The sequence below is a fragment of the Haemaphysalis longicornis genome, unplaced genomic scaffold (assembly GCF_048455015.1).
Source record: "Haemaphysalis longicornis isolate Haplotype H1 unplaced genomic scaffold, Haemaphysalis longicornis Haplotype H1 scaffold_74, whole genome shotgun sequence".
In the NCBI taxonomy this organism is placed as follows: Eukaryota; Metazoa; Arthropoda; class Arachnida; order Ixodida; family Ixodidae; genus Haemaphysalis; species Haemaphysalis longicornis.
Window position 1 is genome coordinate 1,306,789 of NW_027526431.1, and position 19,458 is coordinate 1,326,246.

Genomic DNA, 19,458 nt, shown 5'->3' on the forward strand with positions numbered 1-19,458 from the left:
AAGGCTTTTTTGAAGTCAAATTTTCCCGCTAATGCCACCAAAATGACGTCACTTTCTTACCGGATCTTGCGTCACATCCTGTTTATTTTTTGTTCCTCCGGAAATGTTCCCTCCTCACACAGATGGCGCTAAGCCCCATGAGCAGCTTAAGAGCCGCCATTTTCTGAACGTATGGGTTCTATGGAAGCTTCGCTACCAGTTATACATACCTTGGCGACGCATTGCGAGATAACAGGTCAGTAGCGCGCGCCGACGCGCGTTCGCTGATCACGAATTATTTCCGGAGGCACAGCAGATATGCGCCCTGAACGAGAAGACTGCAGCTCGCGCTGCGCTTAAATTTCGCTTATGCAGTACAGTAATCGTGAGTGTTTGTTTATTCGCTTTTCACAGCGAAGGCAATTTTACTGACTGGGCAACAATTACAACTACGACAACGACAGCATCCACAGCGATGTTTCTTTCTGCGGAAAGAGGCGTTACTTTCACTTTAACGCCATATTTTTGCGATCCTAAGTACCCCCCAATCTAGAAACCCTCCCCTACTTTCAAAAAAAAAAATGGAAAAAGATTGCATGCGAATCTGAGCACCGGCTTTTCTTAGCAACTATCGCAAGGTGTATCCTAGACGCGAAAGAACAGGCCCTATTTGAAGTTGTGGGCAGTTTAGTAATTTATGAAGTTTCCAAATAAAAACCACTTGAAGGAACAGAAGGCGATCTTCAGGGGGATAGTGAAATCGCGCGCCCAAGCCCGTCAACGGGTTCAAAAAGTACTGAGGGTGACTGAGTATCGTACTCAAGCGGTGGGTTTCCGGTCTGTACCTATTTTTGTTTTGAATGTTTGTCAAAGAAAACTTTAATCTTTGCTCCCGGATTGTCGAGATATTCCCGCGAAACAATGTGGCCGGTGAGGGGGGGCTGCGGGTGTTCAGATTTTTTTAATCTAAGCACCCCCTCACTTTCGGCATCACAATGGAAGAAAAAAAGGCGGTGCTTAGACTCAAGTAAATACGGCATATACTTTATGCGCAGCTTCACTCTCAGAAAAGCGGAAGGCTGAATCGCTTTTATGACATTCTCCAGGTCTTGAACACAGTTCGTAAAAGCTCGCGAACGTGTCTGGATCAACGTCTTCCCCTTATTGTGATAAATGAAATACAAACCCGGCATCTATAAAACAAATTTCTTTCTTCTTGTACTTAGCGCGTGAATTTCGCTTTGTCCTTTTTATTTATTTAGCGTCAGTCATGTCAGCCCGGTTAGAGAGCCCCCAAACTTTAGTCAGCCTTTCCTTCACGAGGGACGCCTATGAAGCTTTTTCTTTCGGATGGTAACGGCAGTGCGCCACCCTTAACGTATTTCAGCCCTTGTGGCGCTTCACCTTCTGAGTAAACTCTATCGGCCGGGACGGGGCCCTGGTATCATCATTTTTGGTGGCAGCACAACCGTGGATCCTCCGCGGCACGTATGGCCGGCTATAATAGCCTTACCCCCCGAGAATCAACGCCCATCCCCCCACCATCCCCGTCAAGCTGCCCACGCCAATAACGTTATCGATCGTATCCGACGCCGCGTGCACTTCACTGCGAACAACGAAGGCTGGGGATCGAAAAAGAAAACAGACTCGGGGAACGGCTTTGTGCTTTACAGTTCACTTTCCTCCGGCCTCAGTTTCAACGCTTTGCGATTTTTTTTTTTTTTTGCACGCGGGCTTCAAAACAGGTTGGGTATGAAAAATGTCTGATGCCCGAATCCTTTCGTGTCATACTAATAATTGGTGGCGTGTTCCTCTCTCGTGCTGCCCCCCTGCCATGCGGGCGTGACTCGGCCCTCGTTGCGAAGGAAAGACCCTTGCTCTGCTCGGCAAGCCTGTTTGTTGCTGATATTATAATACAAAGCCTATCTATCTAAAAGAAACGCTCACTTTCTTCAAAGAGAAAGAGGAACAAGCTAATGCGGAAAACCAGACAGTGGATGTCCAAGAACAGGACTCATCGATAAAGGTGGCCAAAAAAATAACAAGTAGTAGTTTGGAAAATAACATTACTCGGGTGTTCTTCAGCAGTCGCGCTTTGTTGCTTCACGGGTACATTGGTTCGTGCAATCATTACACAGATTTTTCAAAGCGATATCAACACTTAGCATTGTAGGTTGAAAATACTAAATCTCTGGCACACAGAAAGAACAAAATATGGCTTATACATGCCACACAAATACGACCCACGGCTGAAAAAGCAGAATATCAGAAAAGCAAGACAGCATGTTGGCCTTTCTGGAATTCGAACCAACGGCTTCCATATTGCGAGAGAAGCATGCGCCCCACCAATTATTTTACTGGTATACAATAAAGTATATAGAAAACCATGTACAGGTCATGTCTGCCAACGCGATTTTACCCAGACAAGTAGGAATCACAAGAAGAGAAAAAACATTCACAACAATAGCTGCTTGTAAAGAGGCAAAAGCAGCGTGGAGCAAAACCGTACACCAATGAAACGTGAAATTCTTCGTATCGTAGTAACCCTTTAAATATTTTTTTAGTTGACTGAAGCGGGACTTGGAAGAAAGTATCGGTTGGGATTACCACTTTAGTCGGTAGCCATGGCGATCCACCGATTCCCTACTCGGATTCAGAGAATAGTGCAACGGATTAAGGCCAAAGCGAAAAAAAGGTCTCGCCGAGTGTAGAGTGGCTGAAGCTGGCCGAGAGGGAGAGTTGGTTTTAACCTTTTACACAATAAGCGTTGACTTTTCTGCCATCCGAATATGCTTGGGGGTGTACACACCAATAGGGATATACCGTACTACGCTGGTCCCGTTCAGACAGAACATGAACAAATCTTATTACACAGGGCCTATTTGCATATTGGGCTGCCATGCGATAGCGTTCGTTTATTCTATTGGCCGAAAATAATGAGTAACCGTGAGATTAGAAACAGAATACCCGCCAGCTTATGTAAAATAAAAGTACACCATTTTATTTGAAACCCGTTATCTAATGACATTTGATTGCGACATGGGCGGCATGCCTAACGCCAGTGCGACGTTTATTGTTAGCTTCTTTCGGTCACCACTGCGACCGTAGTGTTCTAGCTGACTGAATGGCTACCTAGTAAGTGCAGGCGTTGGCTTAAACTTTCCCAAGTGTATAAGATAAATCTGCTAAATCTGGAATTAGTTATGCTGCTACCCTATTACAAAACTAGCCGTTATGCGAGTGGCAAATTACGTTCTTGCAAAATGCCATGGTTGCGGCGCGGGGGAAACACTTGTACGGGCCTGTATGATGTTCGGATCGCCTTCATGCGGCATCCAGTGAAGCCTCCAACCGTAAGGGACTGCCCCAAGATTGGGAGTGCAGGCATCGCGAACGCGTGTATGTGGCACCCAGACGTTGGTCGAAGAATTGTCTTTTAAGTTCAACGTCGTCGAGTGCAAGTTTGACTTAAATTGATACGTCGCGAGGCTCAGTGTTTCGGTTAGGTGATATTGGGCCTCTACATTGGTATAATAAGAGCACTTAGGCATGACCCCTTCCCCCCCCCCCCCCCCCGGCCGAATTCACGTTTTAGGGAAGTCTCCAAAGAATTCGCCATGATGTTTTTTTGGCGGATGCTGGACGGAAGCAGTCAGTCACGTGTGCGCGTGATGTTTTTCTTGCGGATGCTTGATGGAAGCAGTAAGTCACGTGTGGGCGTATAGGTCTGGCAACATATAGTTTAACTTGACGCATTGCTTGCAATGATCACTACCAGCTATCAGTTAGTGATATTGCGCATGAATGATCAGATATTACGCATAAATGATATATAACTGCTTGCTACGTAATGTAAAAATCATAAACAGCAGCGGAGGCTTACAGAACCAACACAATTTTTAGGTATAATTGGCGTTAACCATGCAAACCGATTATGTAATGCCAGCCTGTTACATCCTAATGCGAGCGTAGAGGAATAAAAATCGAACACCTTACTTGTACATATCTGTTTATTGCTCTCGATCATTTTTAGAGCTCTAGTTTAGGTCTTTGAGCTCTCTGCTTGAGAGTTAACTTGCAAGCTCTTTGTGGTGTTACGAGCTCTCCAGACATCAGCGCCACCACGCTGTCATCTGCTACTATTTTGCAAGTTGGTGGCGTGACTATATGAACCGACGGCCGGGACTACCCGTCGTTTGCTGAGTTAGCACTACAAAACGCTACGCTTGGTATTCGCAGAGAGCACTGATACCGGTGGTTGACTCATTCCTCTAGCTAAAACACGATCAGCGATGCAATTAACGAAACAGAACGTATAACTTTTTCTTGTTTCGATCATGTGACCCAGCAGCTTATTAGGCATGAACACGTTCAATCTTTTTAATCGAGAGGCTCGTACTGCCCTATTTTTTGGTGTTATACGAAACAAATCGCAACTAAATTTGTTTCGGTTTTTTTATAAAAAAACATCGGTGTTATTTTTATGCTCCTCTATTGCTGAATAGGAAGCAGCCAAGATCAGTTTCTTGTCACTAGAAAACAGTTTTAATAAGGGGCGCCTTCAGCGAAATTGCGGCTGTTGCAAATTATCGGGGGGGGGGGGGGGCGGCGCTGAAATTTTTTCAGTTTCGTAGTGATGGCAGTGGGCATTTGCATCTGCTTACGTAAAAATGTTATGGACAAAAGTTAACAGTGTGTGATGTTCATGCTCCCGCCAGCGGTTTCCAATATGTCAAGTCTTCTCAGGAAGTCACGGAAGAGATTGGTCTAAAGCCATATTTTCTTAGAATAGTAAAAACATTACTGGGTTATCCTGATGCGGGCATTTTGTCTAGATTTTTAATGCCGGCCAAGAATTATGCACCGTCAATATCGATAAAAAGTAAACTAAAAACTGCTGCCGGTAAATATCAATGATACGCGAAATTGACAGAAGTACACCTAGCGGCTTTGTCAATCGGAAGCACGTTACATAAACGAAAGCTGGTCAGACAAGGCTTCTGGCTAAGTCACACATTCAGGGATAATTCCTGAGGTCAATAACAGCACCAGCAGTCACATTGACGAGGAGACGCAAAAGGCGCAGATGTAGAGAGGTGATAATGATAATTTATTTGGCAGTTTTACTGTATGTTTATTTTTTTTTCTTTACGAACAGTTTAGTATGGTTGCCGGAACATTCTGAAAGTAGGTACATACTCACAACCGCAAGAGCGACAACACCGCCCACAATTGGTGACTAACGCAAGAATTTTTCCCGAATTCTTCCTTGTTCACACAACGCAAAGTACAATAAATTATTTTCTACGGTGCCACCGCGCGTGGAAAAAAAATTGAAGCAATCCAGCTGACTTCGAAAGGATACAAAGTTAACTGCATCTGTGCTGTGCGTTGTGCGCACGGCCCATCAGGGAAATGTAAAGGCTCGTGAATCCTTGCAGTTTTGTGTACAATCTTTTGCTCCAGGATAACACTCTCACTCGCAGGATGGCGTTCAAGTAAAGAATTGATAAAAAGTATGCGAAGATGGGTAAGTATAAACTGTATTGCCGTTTTAGTGTAGGCTCCAGCCTAATTTTTAATTTTATCTTTCCCTGGACGAGGAGACCAAACCACTCAGGCGGTTTCGAGCATCCGTCCCACCAAAGGCTGCAGGAGGTTAACTTGGATTTTTTGGTCCATTTTTATGTCGGCTCTTCAGGTAGCAAAGTTTTCATGGAGCTCGGAAACTCCTCTGATGTACGTTTTGTCCTATTTAGGGCCAGACGAGAAGGCCACTCCAGTAGGCTTAATTTGCTCGCTTAAGTGAGGGCGCTCTAAATGTAGTTTTACTAAAACTGAGAGGCTGCTGTAACTTTGTCTATAACTTTCTCTAAACTGAGAAAAGGCATAAGTTTCTCTAAAACTGGGAGAAAGTTATGCCAGCGGTTTTCTTGTAATTTGTAGGCTTTCGCCAGTTGTCACACCATACGCAAAATACAGAGTATACTGTGTTAAGCTTCGAATGGTCTTGAGAAGCACAAACTCACAGGCAAGCAAACTTATGTTTACAATTGTTGGACAGGAAGCTTGCGCTTCATAAATGATAAATATAATAAATACAAGTTACCCGAGGTCAGAGCCTTGCCGTATACCGGATCTGATTTTAACAGTGCATGGTCGGACGTGACCTACTGAGACTGTGACCACAATTATTCTGAAAATAAACCAAAAAATTTGAAACATCTGGAAAGAAACTCAGATTAGGAAGATGTTTATGGCACACGTTGGCAAATGCTTTAGAGTAGTTTATTAAAAGTGTGTCAGTCGGTCCCCTGTTGCTAAATTCTGTGCTAATACCATAGCTGACCCCGAACAGCTGCGTTGTTGCAAATCAAGTTGGGAAGCTTAGATATCACCCGGACAAGAAGTTGTTGGCTTGCGAGTACTTAAGAATATGGTGATGAACGATATGTTCCAGAACTTTACAGCTTCTTGAAATTAGAAAGAATAGCGTATACGAAGTAATAAGCTACCTATTGGGTGATTTAAATGACGGAAAAACACTTCGTATTTCTAGAGTGTGATACGCTGTTCGAATCAAGAGACGGATTAAAAAGTGCTGTCAGCTAACGAGTGCACCGTTCGTAGTACGGCAGCAAAACGCATTAGGTATACCTTCAGCATTCCAACTTTTAGTCACGTAAAGTTGTATTATCAAAGTGGGAACACCGGAGCTCAATATTATGATATGTGGAAATATTGTTCTCGCAAATTTGAAACATAATCTGGGCTAGTGCCGTTAGCTTGAGAAAAAACAGGAATGAAAAAAACTGTTGAAGCTTTCCGCAAAAAATTTGGAAAAGGAGGAGGACTGGTCATTTATACGAAAACAAGCCTCAGAAGAAAACGTGGGATTGGTATGCTTCCAGTATTTTTTCTGGTTTTGTATCACAAACCGTGCCACTTTAATTTAAAACTAGCTATTCGCTGGCATTGTCTCTTTATTAGAAGTGGTTAGATACCCTCCTATTTTTTTTATTATAACTAAAACGTGTTGGATATGTCATAAAATAACCCTAAGTTGAACCTTTGATTTTCTCTTTTTAAATGCTCATCTGCGTCGAAGTGGAAAGAAAAATCCAGAGATGACGATAACGAAAGCTGCGAAGGCGCCAAAGTAGTTTTGATATGTTGTGAATGAATGCGGGGATATGTTGTCCTATAGCCCGGTATATAGTCCGGTATTTAGGACAGCCAAGCGTCACGCGCACCTCCTTCTTTCACTGGCGATTGCAGCGCCGCAGGGAGATTAAGCAGTTGTGTTGAGAAAGTTGACGATGCACATGCTGAAATGACATGTCATCTCAACAATTTTGTTGGAGGTGTGTGACTTGAACGTCAACAGTTTTTGTCTTTTCCTTCTTGGCTCCCTTACTAGGACAAATAGACTTAGGTAATCCCACCTGTTAGAATAACATGTTCGTTCAGCGCTTTTAAGCTTTAACGCTGCCTATAACAACGTGAGAAGCAACGTTAACCTCATTGTGGGAGAACGAACTGGGAATAATTTGCGACGTTCGATGTCACAACGTATCATTAGGCCCAACGTACTCTTCTGCTTACCCTACGCCGTCAAGGTTCGAATATATTGATGGGATTATATTCGGTGTTTTGCTGTCCAACCCACAAGCCACATCACATCCAGCAGGGACGTCGGGTAGGCACACAGGAGCGTTCAGTCTGAAACGGGCGGGTTCTGGGCATTAGTATTTCTTCTGAACCAACGCTTTGAAATGGGGCATAGCCAATGTAAATTTCGAGGCCGCCAAAACAACCGATACTTAGCGAAGACGATGCGAACTATGGTTTTGGTTGCTCAATGGAGTGTTTTATAATTTCACAATACGATCAGGTTTCTAAGCACATGCTTAGACTTTTTTTAAAGATCCTGAATAGACGCATCGTTGCCATGGAGAAGGTAAATGCTGGCAAAGCTGGGGCAGTGCTAAGAACACACTGTAACTGCAAACAATCTTAAAGAGGGTTTTTATACGTGCTGTATACGTCCGTTCGTTTACGGGTCCAACAGTATGCCTACGAGGGGAGTTTATTTCCACCATAGATGTTTAGATGTTGATGTTTTCGTTTGTTCTATAAAGAAAATGTAACCAAAATTTTACACCAGTCGCCTCATGAGCAAATCTTTCACAACAATATATATAAAAGATAAGAATATCTCGGAAACTGAAGAGATATTTGGTGTAATTCTCTTACGTTTGTTTCCCGAGAGGCTTCCCAACAGTTCTGTATTTTTGTCATTTCTTTTACGGGGACTTATTTTCGTTCGAATAAATGCTGCTTGGTCGAAAAAAAAGCCGGCAAAAAATTACAAAAAAATACATCGCCACACTCTCTACGCTCAGCGCATATTCGAATAGGTCCTCGTGTACCATTTCCTCAAAATAACTGCAAATGATCGGGGTCGCCTTTTTTATCCATGGCTTTTGCTGCTCTCCTCGGTAGTAGGCTGTAGCGTCGCTTTTCAAGCGGTGACTCATGGATATACGTTCTACCTCAATCTGAAGCTTCAGGGAACGGTAAAACAAAAGACCTCCCGTCGGGCCACGAGTAAAAAAAGGAGCCCTCAGTAACGGTATTGTATTAGTCGTTTGATGTATTTTTTATTTCTTATTGACGTCCTTTCATTTTGTCGCAGTCGCGTTATCGATTCGCCCCCCAAAACAAGAAAATGAATATCTCCTAAATTATCACCCGTATCTATTCTCACTTCAGACTATCTACTTATCACAGTTTCAAGTTTTTAAAATATAAGCTGCAATTTCGAACATATTAACGATTTCTACAGTCTTGCATTCAACAAAATTAATTTTGTTTAGTTTCGAAGAATTGCTTATGGTTACCCAGACTTAAGGTTACCCAGGCTATTCTAGACACGGAAGATGTTTTTAACCAAAGAGTTTGTAACAGCTCCATAGTTCGCTCTACAATGACGCACTATGGACAGGCGTGTCGTATGTGGCAGGGAAAAAAATAATTTTTATTGTCAGTGTTTTAGCTGCAATTTAGCCTTCAGGCTACGATTAACGTAAGTCGAAGCCCCTTCACAAATTCTAAGCCCCTTCACAAACTTCAAAGTGATGTTTTTTGTGGTGGCCTAAGTCGACGTCTATCAATTGCACAAACAACAATATGTGTCGTCAAAGCGTAATCACAGGAAAATGGCTGCGGAGTCGGCACTGATTCATGTGCTCCTTCAATATCTCAATAGTTTTTTGTAGTTAACGGCATAATTTGTATTGTTGGTGTCGGGACAAAGCCCGTATTTTTTTTTTTTAATCAGCCAAACTTGCATTTCGTCTTTATGGATAGATCAGAGGTTTTCAATAATCCCTTCTGTGGCATACACGCAAACGTATTCTGCGGCTGAATCTCAGTACGCCAGCTCTATTAGAGCCATGGCTGGATTTGCGAAGATCGATGACGCCATTTTTTATGTGCAAGGATAAGGTAAGCAATAAAAATTCTGTTTGCATTATTCAACCTGTACATATTCACTATGCCAAGCCTCTTATTAGAGGTGTTCATTCGACGGAATAAGCTCCTACTTGACATTGAACTTGGAGAGCTATATAATTTTCATAATGAATTCCTCTCTCTTCAATATGCGAAGCATCTTAGCAGCAGTGTTCATTCAGCAGGTATATTTCCTATTTTGCAGTGATCTTTCAATTGTTTGGTAACTCAGTCAACGGGATATACGTTTTTTATTTTAAAAAGTAAAGCCGTTCCACTCAATATGGAAGCTGCCGGAAGAGCAGAGCACTTATTCGCGATGATGGGCTGTGCCACCATTGTCATCTCACTGTTTCCACCCCAAGAAATTCAAACTTACCGCCTTCGAGTGCTTGCGCGTTCTCTGCCTTGAACTGCACCAGCGGGAATTCTGTTCTTTTAGTGCTTGCTTTAATTTCGTATGATGGAGCTCTTTTGCACCCTTCGAAGGCGCCATTCTTTTCTTGCGGGTTGAGCATTTCTGCGTCATTTCAAGCACGCCATAGGGTTTCTTGCGGGGCCGCTTTTTTCGCTTACTATCGTAAAAACCAATCCAACGAGTGTTCCTCACTAAATGAACGCTGGCGCTCCCGGTTAGTCACGTATATTTTGCCTGAAATGTAGTTATATTTTCTTTGCGCTAAACAACGGGGAGATATAGGTCAAGAGCCAGCAGTTCACGAGTTTCGAAGGCTTGTGACTATATAAACCATTTGGCTTTCGAAGCCGCGAGAGACGCCGCGAAGGACACCGTTACCACGGGACACCCTGTTGCTCTACTTGGGTCGAGCGAGCGAGCTACGACTACATGGCAGCGCCTGAAGTTCTCTGCAATTAAAAGATGTGGCGCAATCATTCACTTCGTTCTAAATTGCGTCGAGAAATTGGCGTCGTACTAGGCTGAAATGGGGATTCTGATGGAATGAAGTACTGTCCAGTGTTAGAGCCCACATAGGTAGGAAATGCATCAAGCCTGTTTCTTGAAAGCGAGTGGCTCAGGGCGACGTATTTTCATCAGATGTCATAAGACTGATGGCCAAACATGGCTTATGTACGAACTAAGCTCACGACATAGTTTAAAATCATAAGTGGAAACTGCGACTGTTTGAGTGTGTATTTGCCCGCCATAATTTATCTCAGCGGCTCTACGGAAGCCTACATTTCGCAAGATGAACAGCGTTTCCTGCACCTTGAACGTATTGAAAGGCCACAGAAGGCCCTTTAAGGTGCAGTTTGCCTTGACAAACGGGCCTGCTTGACTGTCATTGTGATGGTTCTGGCAATAAAGTCTCTCCGAGACGACCAGCTGTTTGCACATTTTATCTAAAAAACTAAGTAAGCTACAAACTTCCGGCTTTAATCCTGTAGGATTTTATTTACCAGGGATTCAAAGTTTTCCCAAAAAGCATCGCTGTAGAAGTTTGCAGATGGTGGCCCCATTGGTGCTATTTTATGACGATGAGCATTCTTGACGTCATCCCCTCACGTTGTGCTATGTCTTAACATCTCACTCTAGCCAAGAGCTATAGCAACTAACTCTAGCCAGGAACGTGAAAACTCTGATAAAGTTAAAAGGCAACAATGTTCATTAGGGTAGATGGTGTACTTTTAGGCGTAGTGGGAGAGTGCGAATGCGCATCGAGGGACCGGATAGGTTAGAAGGGATGCAAGAATAGGATGTAGTTATTTAGTCCGTCATCACACACCCGTCACACTATCGGGCACGCTCGGCGTTAGCACCAGTTATAGCGTGTGCCGAAATAAACCGCGGGAGAAATTCTATCACGTAGTAAGTTAGCGCCGGCAATATCTCTTATTGGCAGCAGTTCTCCCTTATTCTTCTTCATATTTGGAGGGGTAGTCTCTGGACATGAAGTGGTGGCTACTGCTAGTGGTCACATACGGCTAACATCTACTATTTAGTACTTATTGCAACCTAATTGTGTCCAAAAGGATAGACATATTAATGCCCGAAGGTATGGGTTCTCGCTCGCGCTTTGCGTGGAAGATATTTTAGTTTATACGAATGGTTTCATGTCGTAGCCTTTGAACCTCATTTCATATCTTGGAGGCAGGAAAATCGCCAAGTCGCTTCAAGAGAAACACTTGACTACGAACAGGAGGGGTATTAAAGCTTCACAGACACTAACTGCTGACATCTCTGGAAATGCTAATACCTGCTTATAGTAATTAGAGCAGAGAAGATTTGTGGCATATATGGGGCACTACACTGGTGCCAAAATAATACTGGTGCCAAAAAGTACTCATGCCAAGTAAATTATGGCGACATGTTGGTTTCCAACGCCAAGTTCACGTCACAAAATGCCGGCGGCTGGAGTAGCCACCAACTGGGAGTTCCAAAGTACATCGTTTTAGATTTCACAAGTTGTGCTAATCCCAAGGCGTTGGGTATATTTAGTGGCCCCCGCTTTGGTAGTTCAACAAGCACTAAAAGAGAAGTTGTTTGCCTACCATAAACGCCCAACATAAACAACGCTGCTACTTAGGGAAGCAAAGTTTGTGGCCCGTCGATGTACCATAGAGCGATAGGCTTGCTCCCAGGTGACGCGATTTTATTTAGGTTGAGAAGAAGAAAAAATTGTGAAGCATTCACTCCTTCGATGCAGATTGAATACAGTGCTGGGGAGTGCGCACCTCCGCCAACACGGTACAGCCTGCGCCCACTGAATGAGTATTCATTGGTGGTTATGGCGGAATGCAGAGGCCTTCAAATCGTTTGTTTACCTCGACTGATTGCAGCAACATATTTTCCAACAAGACTTCATATTAGTTAGATCTGTGTAAACTGGAGGTGTGAACATGTGGGTAAACACCAATGCGATGAAATTCTGTTGCTTCAACTGAGGTCAGGCAAGCTGTCTCAGAGTCAGATATTCAGTTCTATGATATAAAACCATTCCTTCTGATCCGTCTTCTGCCGACTCGATATGTTCAACAGATTCTAGAGTTCCATATATCCTGTAGTCTCTCTATGGGATCTAACACCCTTCAGTCTCGCACCATGCAAAGAGAAATACGTGAGCTCATGTCGCTGCAAATGCATCAATCTTTGCAGGGCCGACGAGTTCCAGTGCGTGAAAAATCTGTGGGAGATGTGGGAAAGGGAGAAAGTAATAGAACCAGCGTTGTTTTCCGCAACGTTTGCAGTCGGTGCACGTCTACCCACAAGCCAGGCACCAGCTGGGCAAATATCCGATGCTGGAACGTGACGCGATTCGTATTGCGGGCAAAGATGAGCGTGAGTCAACGCAACTCAAGCTCCACTGCCATCAAAACATTGCGTCAGTACTTACTCCGTCTCGCAAACTGCTCTTCCACTTCTGCTTACCGCCAGATTCCTGAACCCAGACATAGGAATGCGCTTTGAGCATCCCTATATTTCTACGAGCGAGCGAGTGCTGTTTCCGTGTGTCCGTCCTATAAGAAATATACGAACGCCCCTTCGTCTACTTATTCTTGCATTTAATGAAGTCTCGGGAAAGTAGATGGCTGCTGTCCTTGGTGATCTATTAACAGAAAGATGGAAACTAAATGTTCCCAGTTTTTTATGCCTCCGCTGACGTTGTGCACTCCACTTGGAACATTATTACATAAAAAAGAAGTATTCTAGAAGTTCAAGTTTATATGATGGCCATACAGAAAAAAAATGTGTCTTAAAAATACTCCGCCGTGTGCCTGTGTTTCCTAAAACTAGAAATACGCTAGTTCACCCACACTCTGCGTGAATGTCTCATTGCCGGCTTGAACTGAGCGATTCGTTTTGATAATAAAACAAGACTGAAAGTTGACAAGAAAGCGATCCAGATAAAAAAAAATATTAAGGAATACTACTCAGCTTTGCCATGTGTAAATGGCAGTGCAATACTAAGGCACTGCATGTATGGTCGACTTTGAAGAAGGGATGATATTGTACTTGGTGTGATTACAATGTGATTATATGTGGATATTGTTTAAGTCATACACTTATGCTAAGGTATTTTTGCATCACCACCTTGTCCACATTCTCCGCATCTATGTGAGTGTGACGTGGATACATTGACTTGTCCAATTAGTGCTTGCGAGGAGCACTTATAGGTATCTACCAAACCAGTCAGCGCTGTTTCTACTGCATGACAGAGACACGCCGCGCCCTAATGCGGATGTGACGCAAAAATAACTCTGTGTAGCAATACAACCACAGGTGCGAGGGGCCATATCTTGGTGAATCACTGTACTTTTTGATAACACACGGCATTGCGTACCGTGCGTCAAACCTGGGAAGGATTTCATTGGCACGTCGCGGTGCACTATGATGTGCCAGTGCAATACAACAGTGCAGGATCGAAAAGAGGGGATGGGCAACAAGCTCAAATATCAAACACATAGCCGAACTTTCGCCTTCCTGGTTACAAATAAGCCACAGACTCAGTTTGTGTGACAAGCAGTTTATAGCACATTTGGTAAATATGCCATTCCAGTGCAACCTAACATGTTGTGGCAGTTTAATTTGCGCTTTACACTGCAGTTACGAATGCTAACAATGCAAGCTTTCTTCACGTAGACCTGAAAGCATTTCAGATTGGCTCAATGAATAATTTCTTACCTTAAGACATTTGGATATAAACATTTGAGGGCGACAGGAGAGACATTTATAGTAACTAATACGGGAAAGGCCGTTGCGCTGCAACACGTCAATTGTTTTCATAATCTAGTAAAGAATGACCTGACTATGAAAACCATAGAATATCGCTACAACGCAGCATACGTTCCTGCCTAAACACCTTTCATCAAAACCTTTTCTCGCTATAGGCTTCTGTGTGTCTGCAACACTTTTCTGGAATTTATAGTATGCATACAGAATTAAAAGTACTGGCATAGATTTCTATTTCCTAACCGCTCGAGTGCACGGGATGTAGTTAATTCAGTTATTGACTGCTTCGCGGATTCTCCCGCAGCTTCTGGAGCAATACTGTTTGCAATATATAACATTTATTATTATGAAACGTTGTTGAATACCCACTGTAGATAAGTACAATTTTTGTGGGTCGATAACGTTGCTTGAAAAAGCGCAGGAGCTCTCCTCTCTGCCTCGCTGCTTACACCTATTTTGACATTTTGAAGTCTTATAATGCACGCTGTTACCTTTGCGTGCAGTAACTACAATACACGAGGACATTTTTATAAGTCCCATTGAAAATTTGGAAAGAAAAGCTTGACGTCAGCCCAAACGACCTACTTTTTATCAGCCTGCCATTGCGTATCCGTCACGTCAATGCTTAAACATGCTAATAAGCGTTGTACTGATCGCATGTTAAGCCGTCGGTACCGTATAAAAATATTAGGCCTATCTGAGTAGCTCTTTTTAGTGACCAACGAACCGCACATATTGAAATGGTAATTCTTTTTGCGTACATTATTTGAGGTCGAATATAAATATCACCTGCATGTGTCGGAACCGGGGTGTCTGTACCGTGCACTTTTTAACCTTGTAAGGTAATTACAACAAAAGAATAGGAACTAATGACACTGCTGGCACGCAATATTCTGGTGAATTTTCTCTATTCGTTTAAACATAAATTGATAGTTTATTCGGAGGGAGAGAAAAACCCAATATACTTACTCTTAAAAACCGGCTTCACTAAACGTTTGCGAAGGAAGTTATGGGGGTGGATTATAGGGACGACATTAAGCCCTGAAGTAGTGCGGTCGGGAGCTCCGTTCACTTCGGAGAAATATGAGGGCAGTACATTTTGTGGACGTTCCAGGTGCTTCAGGAAGTGAGGGGTAATCCTTGAAATGTGAGGGGAGCATTAGCCTTCAGCTTGCCGTAGCCTCGAATTCGATGTTTACATAAAGTCTTGTGAACTCCGCCAATCGTTTTGCATTACAACAAATATTTTTTTTGGAGTGTACTCGTCCTGTTTGGTTCGGATGAGTATTGCGTCTAAATGTTTTTGACTATGGCTTTGTAAAATATTCTATTGGTATTACGAGCGGTATTTCTGGTAAGACTGCAATAGGTACACAGTAATGCGCATTTGGAGAGCTACGCGTTCGAAATTGCAGTATGTATGTGAGGGAGAGAGAGAGAAGTGGGTTTATGGCACGCTAACCTTCCGGAATAATGCGACAAACACAAGATAAGGTGTATTCTAAAAAACTGAAAAGTTATTATTATGATTAAAATCACTGTTTCAAAGGATTAAAAACTAGAATTAGCTATAACTGGTGTATAAGACCGGTGTCATTTAAATATTAAAAAGTTTACTAAACTCTACCCGCGGTTCATCACCCAATAAAAACGTAGGGCGTTGGGGGATGTAATGTGTGCATAACGCTTGAAAATGTGTAAAGAGGGCTGCTTACAGGTGTGGGCGAATAATTACCATGCAGTTCGGTAAGGGTTTCTCCACAGTGCTCACACATGGGTTCCTGTTCTTCTTTAAGACAAAGCCATGTGGGAGCACACTGTCACCTATACGCAGACGGCACAAAACAACCTAAAGAAACGTTTTCTATGTCTGCAGCTTTTCCATTCTGATACGCATGGTTTAACTAGCCGTATATTATTTCTGGTTCTTTTGTCCAATTCAGTTAATCAGCACAATTTGATTGACTTTTGAATGGTGTTTCGCAGGTCCTGGTAGGGAAGCTTGAACTTTATTAGGGAACAAGGCTTTGTATCGTAGGCTGCTCTTTCGACAGCTTCGTTTTCTGGAATGGCACAATGGCTTGGTATCCAATGAAGATATAAACAGCTACCAAGCTACCATGCTAACCCCTGACGATGTGAGAGAGCACAACCGATTTTTTAGCACACCTACAGCTGCATTATTTGAAGGGGCAAGTGAAGTTATAGCGCTAGGGCACTTAAGGTATCTGAAAATGTTGCCACTTTTTGTACTCCATTTGTTATTATGTCTTCAATAGCTGAGAATATACCAAAGATCTCCGCAGTGAAAACACTGCCCTCATCAGCTATGCTGTCAGCAACAGTTACCACTGAGTTTATAAAAGCATAGCCAGTGTAACCAGCAGACTCTGACCCATAATTAAAGTGCTTGTGTACTTGTCTTTAAGTTCAAGAAATTGGTGGCAAAATAAAGATGGCGTGGAAAAGATTTTTTTTCATATTTTAACACCGACAGGTCACAGTTGGCAGCGCTATGGCCCGAGGGGGATATAGCGTCAGAAAGACTGAGGAGACTGGACCGGCATATCTTGAAAGAGCACTGAGACATGCACTCATTCAAGCGGTAGGCAAGAGGGTGAACCACTCTCAGCTGGTTCTCACAGAACTTCTTGTATCTCTTTTCTAACAATTCACCGGCACAAGGATGGTCATTTACGCATGTTATTTTGGCTGAACACATTCCACGTAGTTACGCTGGACGGTTCTGCAGAGGCCACTAATTGCACTCAACGTAAAGACTATCAACAGGGGAGGTACGATATGCAGCGCAGGAAAGTCTAAGGCCTAGGTTGTGCACTGGGGCGAGCCAGGTAAGAGTAGACTGGTGGGCTGAACCGTACACAATACAGCCATAATGAAGATGAGACCGTACAAGTGAGCCATAGATTATCAGCACGCATGTACGGTGAGCACCCCATGACTTCTGCGACAAAATTTTCAATATATTAGGTGTCCTCACGCAGGTAATTTAGAGCTTCTTTACATGTGGTCGAAATGGTTATTTGGAGTCATACAGGGCGCCGAAAAAATTGTGCTCGTTGTTACTGGAACGAGCATATAACCAGATTTTTATTTCAGGCTTGGTATGAATGCCTCGTTTTAGCTTGACGCACACACATGCACACTTGTGAGGGTAAAAGCGGAAACACATTTCGACCGCCCACTGTTCTAAGCGATTGACAGTAGGCTGAATTTGTCTTTCACAGACTGACTGGTTTCATGAAATGCAATCTGCAAGTCATCGACATAAAGGGAACACATAACATGTCGAGGGATAACTTTTGCCAAGGGATTTATTTTAATGTCAAAAAGGGTCACGCTTAACCCACTTATTTGAGGAACTGCATTTTTCTGACTGAAAGTACGCCACAGTGTATTTCCAAGTCTCACATTACAGGTTCGTTCTTGAAGATTATCTTGTACGCAGGAAAACATTCGTCCTCCGATTCCGATTACAGCCACATCCTACAGAATTCCAGAATTCCATTTCGATCTAGGTAACCTGAATGTTCAAGAACATAGACAAATCTAAATTTAGGATTAGTTATAATATCTAACACAGACTACTGGCCTACGTGATGAGTCGACAGCTTGATGGAAAGTCTCGCGGCTTGCCATCTTTAAATATTACAATTACGACAGACTTTTTCTACGCTTTGCGCAGCCTACCGGTTTTCCAAATCTTGTTGAAGAGCTTCAAGAGCATTTCTAAGCAACTGTCATTTAGGTGCTGAGAAAACGCGTAGTGGGTAAAGAGCCGACAGCAGTAGCCTTGCAGAGAGCTAATGCTCTTTTGAGTTCGTAGAATTTAAAGTATTTGTATATACTTCAGTACTATTGTTAATATTTTTTTCCTGACCTTTTCAGTAATAGTCTTGTATCTCAGGAACTATTGTGTGTAATTTAAATCACTAGAGACTGCTGCGATTTTGGCACGTAAACCACCCGATTGAGTTTGCAATAAATTACACGCTCCGTCATTAGAGAGAAGTGGTACAATAAAGCGTCTGTAGTTGTCTTTTGCTTTGCGCGAACGGTCCCAGACTATTCTTGTGAGAGTGTAAGTGTTTATTGTGCTTACAAAGCTTCGCCACCAGTTTTTTTGCGGCTTTTCTCATTTTCTTGGCAGCACCTAGGACAGCTTTAAACCTAAGGCAGTTCTCAATTGTAGGATACCATGAAACACTCCCCAAGCCTTGTTCTGCTTCTTCCGGGCTTCACGACATGCATGATTACACCACGGCTTTAGTTGCTTCCGGGTTTGCCCAGATTTTAGGGGCGAAACTCCTCTTGCTCGAGCCCTGTCCCTTCCCTCGTTGCTCCTCTATACGGCACGGCACATTAATGATTATTGTGTCAGGGTCCCAATAGATATTGGCCAACTAAACATTGGACGAAGAGGACAAAACTTTCAACGCGTTCTTTGCTACCCAAAAAGGAGGAGAGGAAAAAGAGGTGTTCGTTCGTCGCCTGCGAGCTCAAGACACGTACCGGGTGTACATTACACAAGACGCTCTGCAGAAGGCAACGGCCAAGGTGGCTAAAATGTCACACGCCGAATTCTCCAAAGTACCCATAGAGATTTGTATGGTACAAAACAACCCCTACATAACCACCACAAACATCGACTTCGTCGACGGGCTTGTCAACGTAGCGGTGGAAAGCTTGACGTGTCGAGTCTTTATATGATGTGCGAACGAATGTTTCACGGTTTTACTGATAAGCATTTTTGCTTTGCCCCTCTCGTCATCATTCACTTCATGGAGATGCGGAATTTTTTGTTGGACCGCCACCTTTTTAGCTGTTAGCAGTTCTCCGCAAAAGTAGGCATTTGCCTCATGAATGCACACATTGCGCATTTCGAAGCTACCAAAACTAACCGACTCCGTAAATGTTTCTCCAGTTTGGTCTCTCGAGCTTCCATTGGGGTGATCAGCTTTGGAGGGCAAGAAAAGGCTGCACTTCATGCAATACAGCAGAAAATTGTTCACTTTCATTTGGACTATTCACCACACTGTATTCAAAGTCCATCTGGAGGTGTGCTGATCCAATACAAAGGTTTAATACTTAAAAGCTTCCGGTACAGGCACAGAAGTGTGTCTCGACTCCATTATTGAAAGCACTAAAAACTGTTGGAAGTTACTTACTGTTCGATTAGTTTGCCCCGAGCGCCAATTTTTCCCTTTCCCAAGGGAAGTGATATGCAGTAAAATCACCCATTATAACTAATG